The sequence below is a fragment of the Otolemur garnettii genome, unplaced genomic scaffold (assembly GCF_000181295.1).
Source record: "Otolemur garnettii isolate 467f Iridium unplaced genomic scaffold, OtoGar3 scaffold00062, whole genome shotgun sequence".
Classification (NCBI taxonomy): Eukaryota; Metazoa; Chordata; class Mammalia; order Primates; family Galagidae; genus Otolemur; species Otolemur garnettii.
The window spans coordinates 8,349,174-8,355,511 of record NW_003852457.1 but is presented as its reverse complement, the minus strand read 5'-3'; the positions used below and the strand labels follow the sequence as shown (position 1 = coordinate 8,355,511).

Genomic DNA, 6,338 nt, shown 5'->3' with positions numbered 1-6,338 from the left:
ACCAGGCGTTGCCTTCAAAAAGCTCTGGGCTGAGGGTGAAGACAGCATGTTTTAAAGGACACGCAGGAGCTGTGAACTGGGTGGTCCTGATCAAACAGTCCTGGTATGGCCTCGCTCCAGCCTCAGCACTCCATCCCTGGGCAGGCAATCCAACCTTTGCAACCCTTCTCCCCTCCTCGGATCAGTGGAATCACTCTGGCATCTTTCTGTCTGATGCTCTTGACCACAAACATCAGAACCACTTGGTTAAAACAGGCTTGGACTTACAGTCCTTTGCTATCTTTACTAAATGGAAGGCTAGAGGCCATGCCTGCAGTAGGCTGGACACAGTCCTCCCTGGCTGAAGAATCTCCACTGGGTCTGCCCACCTGCTAGTTTGTCTGGAACATTCTGGTTTTAGCACAGGAAGTACTGCATCTGGAGAAAGTACCACAAAGGCCACAGCTTCAACACCTGCTGCCTGCATGCAGAACGAGCCAGGTGCTGGCACCTTCTTTACTAGGGAAGACCTTTCCTGGGGTCCTTGCAGATAGCCCCTCACAGTTCACTGGTCAGATTGGGTCACATAACCACTCCTGGCCCAATCACTGTTCAAGGTGAGCCTTGGTGCGGTGGCTCAGGTAATTTTGAAGGAGCTCTTGAGGGAGTCAAGTGCACCCTTGTCCTGTGCACTCTAGCTTCCACCAGGAGGGCAGGCTGGGTGTTGGGTGAAAAAGAATCTTCCAGAAGGGACTAGAAGGCACTGTGAGAAACCAGCACTTCAAACCACAGGAGCCCTGGCTCTGTTTGGAAGGGCGGGGCCATCCTCTGCCTGCTCTTCCCAATACCTGACTTCCACATTGGGGCAGAGCAGGGCCCAGGTCTCGGTGAGCCTGTTGGTGAACGGGTCTGGTTCCTGTGGGTCAGTGCTCCTGCTGGGATGGGGCATCCCTTGCAGTCACCTCCCAGACTGAGAAATGGGTGGTAAGAGCCCCACCTCGTGTGGTCGTCCTGAAGCCAGAGCCTGGCCTATAATAAACACAGTACATGCTGCTTGTTCTATTATCCCAGGGGAAGGTGGACAAATCCTTAAATTTGTTCTCATGCAGCCAGCGCCTCTGTCTGGTGTAACTAAAACCAGTCTGGGAACTTAGTGCAGAGATCCTGCCCCCTCCAGGGGAATGAAAGCAGGGGCCAGGGAATGTGCATGTTCCTGAACTCAGACAGTTTAGTAGCAGAATTTATATTGGCATGGATAACTCATCAAAGAGGTTATTTTACAATATTCAATCTTTAAGAATGTTTGTTGAACAGCCTGGTCTCGGGCTAGATGAAGGGGTTTGTCTTTCAGGGGCCCAGGATTCTTTTCATGCCCAGGCCGAGTCAAATCCCAAATGAAAGGGCAGCCGTGGGGCACGCCTTCTCTCTCTGGCAAGTCCTGGAATGCTTCCTGAAGTTTGCTTTGTTGCTGAGAGTCTAGCTCCAATTGTTCCTATTCTTCCTGTGATTTGACAGTTGCCTGGGCCGTCTTGCTGTGCCTCAGTTAGATTGCCTGTTACTGGTGGTCAAAGATTGTATCACAGCTCCCTTGGCATCCCTTGTAGGTGCCAGAACAGAAGCTTAAATAGAACAGATATTCAATAATAAAATTGAAAATTTCATCCCCCAAAGATAACTGTCTCAATAATTTGAACTATAATATTAAATTCCAAACTCCGTTTCTCCCACAGTGCCCTCTTTTGCCTTTTTGTAATAATTTCTCTTTTATTTCTGAGGAATGCTGAGGCAGTGAATTGCAATGACTACCTCTCGCCTGCTACCAGTCACCACCACTGACTCTCCCAGAATTTATCAGGTTCTTCCTTTATCACCAGCCATCGCTCATGTGAATAGGTGAGTTTCTGCTCTTTTGAGTTGTTTTTCCGTGTGATCCTATAGAAAATCATTGATACTAGTTGTGCTAGTCTCAGCTGGTATTTTTCTCTCTCAGGGGTTCCTTCATCTTGACCTGTAACAGAGAAGCCCCACCAGTGGCAATGAGGGCTGGTCTCAAAGTATTGGCATCAGGTAAAAGGCATGTGAGGCCAATCAAAACTTTCATATATTGTGTGGACATGCTTCTCTGAACAGTGAGGATATGTTTAAGGGAGGAGGGCTTTTTCGGGGAGTGGGGATAAATCGTCCATTTATCAGTTATCTTCTGTATTGTCAATGGTGGATCAAGCAATGTCTTCTGTGACTTTAATTCTTTTCTACATTGAATTTCTATTTTTCTTTTTTCTTTTCTTTTCTTTTTTTTTTTGAGACAGAGCCTCAAGCTATACCCCTGGGTAGAGTGCTGTGGCATCACAGCTCACAGCAACCTCCAACTCCTGGGCTCAAGCGAGTCTCCTGCCTCTGCCTCCCAAGTAGCTGGGACCACAGGCACCTGCCACAATGCCTAGCTATTTTTTGGTTGCAGCCGTCATTGTTGTTTGGTGGGCTGGGCTGGATTCGAACCTGCCACCTTAGGTGTATGTGGCTGGTGCCTTAGCCACTTGAGCCACAGGTGCTGAGCCGAATTTCTATTTCTCAATGGATGAGAATTACTGGTAATATGGATGTGAACAGTCTATATCCTTTTAGAAAAGTTTTCTCCTGCCTGATTTATTAAGTAAGTTACTCACAGAAATGGTGTTAATGCAAAAACAATTCATGGGGACAGTATTCGTGTTCATCAAACACTTGTTGACTTTAAGGTCATAATCTTACCAAGACAGTTATTAAGGAGAAGCCCAATATGGTTATAGATGGAAGTGATATTAGGGAATTATGCAAGGGTCTTAAGTCCCATCCCATCCATCCCATTAATTTCATTCATTCCATTCCATCCATTGGTCTTAGTCTGTTTGGGCAGCTATATAACAAAACTGCCATATACTGGGTGGCTTACACACCAAACGTTTATTTCTCATAGTTCTTGAGACTGGGAAGTTCCTGATCAAGGCACCTGCAGATTTCCCGTCTAGTGAGAACCCCTTTCCTTGTTCATAGATTGCACCCACTTTCTGTCTTCATATGGTGGAAGGGTTGAAGCAGCTCTCTGATGCCTCTTTTCTAAGACCACTAAATCTCATCCTGATCTAATCACCTACTGTAGGCCTCACCTCCTGACACCCATCACTTGGAGGATTAATATTTCATCATCTGAATTTTTTTGGGGGGGCCACCGCAAACATTTGGTCTGTAATACCATTCCTGGGACTTTTTCTTTTTTTTACATAACTTACTTTTTATTAAAAGTATCTTGCATTCATGATGGATATTTTCTGGGTTTTGCACATAGTTTAATATTAAAATTTATTTTTTACACACAGTAATGTGAGTTTTCCCCATATAGAAACACTGATAAAAAGATGACATACCACATGGGTTAAGTGTCTTTTTTAATGGAGAAGCTAACAAATAGTCCAGTTATATTTCTCCCCCAAAAGCCACAAACTGGGTAGTAACTAAGTCTCTAATCCAGGCAATATATTCAACACTAAGAAATAAAAATTAAAAAAAGAAAAACCCTCAGATCCAATTAAGGGGGCCCATCTACACACAGGCTGGTCACTATCAGTGCTACTCTTTGACTCTACATGTCTGGAAGGCATCCTAATAACCCTATTCAGAACATTTACTTCAAATAGCCTTTCTCTGGTTTCCAACTTACGAATTAAGATAGTATTTTAATTCTATTTCAGAAAACTTTTTGCAAGTTGTTTTATGTACAATGCCAACTTTTAAAAGATCACTAAAGTTATATGAATGATAAACTAGGCAGAAATCACTTTACAAAAAAGAGGGAAAGCCCAAAATGCCACTTTCTACAGAGAACTCACAGTTTAGTTTTATTCAGAGCAAAGAAAAAAACACTTTCATCATACTAGAAGAAAGTCAGCCATAGGTTTGGAAGCTGTACTCCAGCTGCACATGCAATGAGGACAATATTCTGCTAATACAATGGATTTGCTGCTGCATTCGTCTACTGTTTGTCTAATATTAACAATTACAAACAGAGCAGTGTGACTGGTAGTTGAAATAATCCTTACAGTGTAACAGTGTCACGTACTACATTTCACTTCTCTTCACACCACTGGTTCACTTTGCGTACCTGGGCTTCCTCCTCTTCAGTAAAGTCATTTTTGATATTGAAGGTCTTGTGAATCTCTTCAGGAGTTTTCCCCTTGATCATATTGGCAAAAGTCTTACATGTAACATCAAGCAAGCCTTTGATGTCTAAGTAGTTTGCAGCCAGAATAAGTTCAAAAAGTGTTCCTTGGTCAACTTTCAGGAATTCTTGGTCCCTAAGAGAGATTTCGTCTGTTTGCTTTCCTTTGTTCTCATCATCCTCAGGAGGAGGAGGGTCATCCTTGTGGTGGGTGCACCACTGAATGACCTTTTTTAATATTGCTGCATTAACATTTGGTAGAGGAACTGGGTCATCATCTGCTTCGTCTTCCATTCCCAAATCTTCCAACATCGTCTTGATAGTCACAGACTGTTTGGCAATTTCCACATCAACTTCAAATATCTCTCCATCAGAACTCTGCAACTTAATAGAAGGCATGGTGTTTGGTTTCAAAAGATGGCCAGAGGCTGAAGAGAGCTAAGGAGCTTCTACACAATAAGTCGAGAAGCAGAGGACAAGGCCACTCCATTCCTGGGACTTTTTATGAATCAATTGATATGATCATGTCCTTCTTTAACTTATTAGCATGATGGATTGCAATGCTATACTTTTAGATACTGAGTGAATATTAACACCTTGAGTAATCCTGCCTTAGTCACAGTGTATTGGTGTTGCTGAATTCTATTTGCTAATATGTACTTTGTCTCCATTAGTGTTATTATTTTTTTTGTACTATCTTTTTGTCTATTACCCTATTACCCAGGGTAATACTAGCCTCATGAAATTATTTGGAAAGTGTTTGCCTTTCATTTTGTTGTTTTAAATTGATGTTAATTTTCATTTAAACCTTTGGTAGAAGACTCCAGTGGAATAATCTTCTCTGGAAATTTCTTTTCCAGTAATTTCTAATTACAAATTTAATTTCATTAACAATTGAAGAGATAATAAAATTACCGACTAGGTAATTTCATACTGGGTGAATTGTGATAATTTGTTTTTTTCAAAGAATTGGCCCATGTAAATTGTGAAATGTGTGTATATTATAAGCATTCATTGATTACCCTTTTGATGTTTGCATGGTCTGTAAGTGACATTCCCTGTTTTATTCCTGATAGTGAAATTGTGTCTTCTCTATTGTTCCCTGGTCTTGCTAGAATATGTCAAATTTATTGACCCTTTCAAAGAACCAACTTTCCTCCCTACACATTATACATTTATGTTAAATTATATCAAAACATCATACTGTAAGCCACAGATATATATGATTTTATTTGTTAATTATAGCTCAATGGAGCCAAGGGGAAAATAGCCAACTTTTTAAATGGATTTGCTCTATTGTTTTACTGTTTATAGTTTCATTGATTTTTGCTCTTTATTTTCTTCTTCTTTTTTTGCTTTGGGTATATTTTGATCTTCTTTTTATGCTGTGTTTTGGCAAAATATGAGAAAGCAGCTGAAGTATATACTTTGCCTTGTGTGGGTGAACTAAACAATGGGCGCAAGGATCGATCACTGACAGACTTCGGAAGAAGTGACAAGATTCATTACCCATCAAGATGTGTGTGTGTTCTTAACATAGTGATCTGTGGACTGAACTTAGCAGTGAATTCTGTCTTTTGTGCAATCAATTGCATTTAATGTACTGTGGTAAATTAAATTTGAACAATGTGGTTGGGGGGGCTGGTAAAAATTAACTAAAGGGAGTCAAAATCAGTGTATATCAAGGCCAAGCTGGGTGGATTGTCCCTGTAATCCTAGCACTCTGGGAAGCCAAGGTGGGTGGATTGCTTGAGCTCTGTAGTTGGAGACCAGCCTGGGCAAGAGGGAGATCCCATTTCTACTAAAAAATAGCAAACTAGCAGGGCATTTTGGAGGGTGCCTATAGTCCTAGCTACTTGGAAGGCTGAGGCAAGAGGATTGCTTGAGCTGAAGAGTATGAGTTCACTGTGAGCTATGATGCCATGGCACTCTACCCAGGGTAATGGCGTGAGACTCTGTCTCAAAAAAAAGAAAGAAATTAGTGTATAACAGAATGAGTCAGAGTGAAGAGTGCCTGTTTTTAAAATGTGTAATAATTATCAATTCTATGTTGTTTTGAGATATAATACAGAGACATCTCACGTACATTGTCCTCAGTTTTCCCCAAGAAAATATTTTGTAAAACACATCCAGAAAATAGACATTGACAGATGCTATTCAGATT

At 41.5% G+C, this 6,338-nt stretch overlaps 1 pseudogene across 1 annotated transcript; it reads right to left on the bottom strand.

Moving 5' to 3' along the window:
* Nucleotides 1-4,045: 4,045 nt before the first annotated feature.
* LOC100942933 lies at nt 4,046-4,657 on the bottom strand (annotated as a pseudogene). Its single transcript, XR_001161426.2, has one exon. The product of XR_001161426.2 is annotated as an S-phase kinase-associated protein 1 pseudogene (transcript).
* Between the last annotated feature and the right edge of the window lie 1,681 nt (nt 4,658-6,338).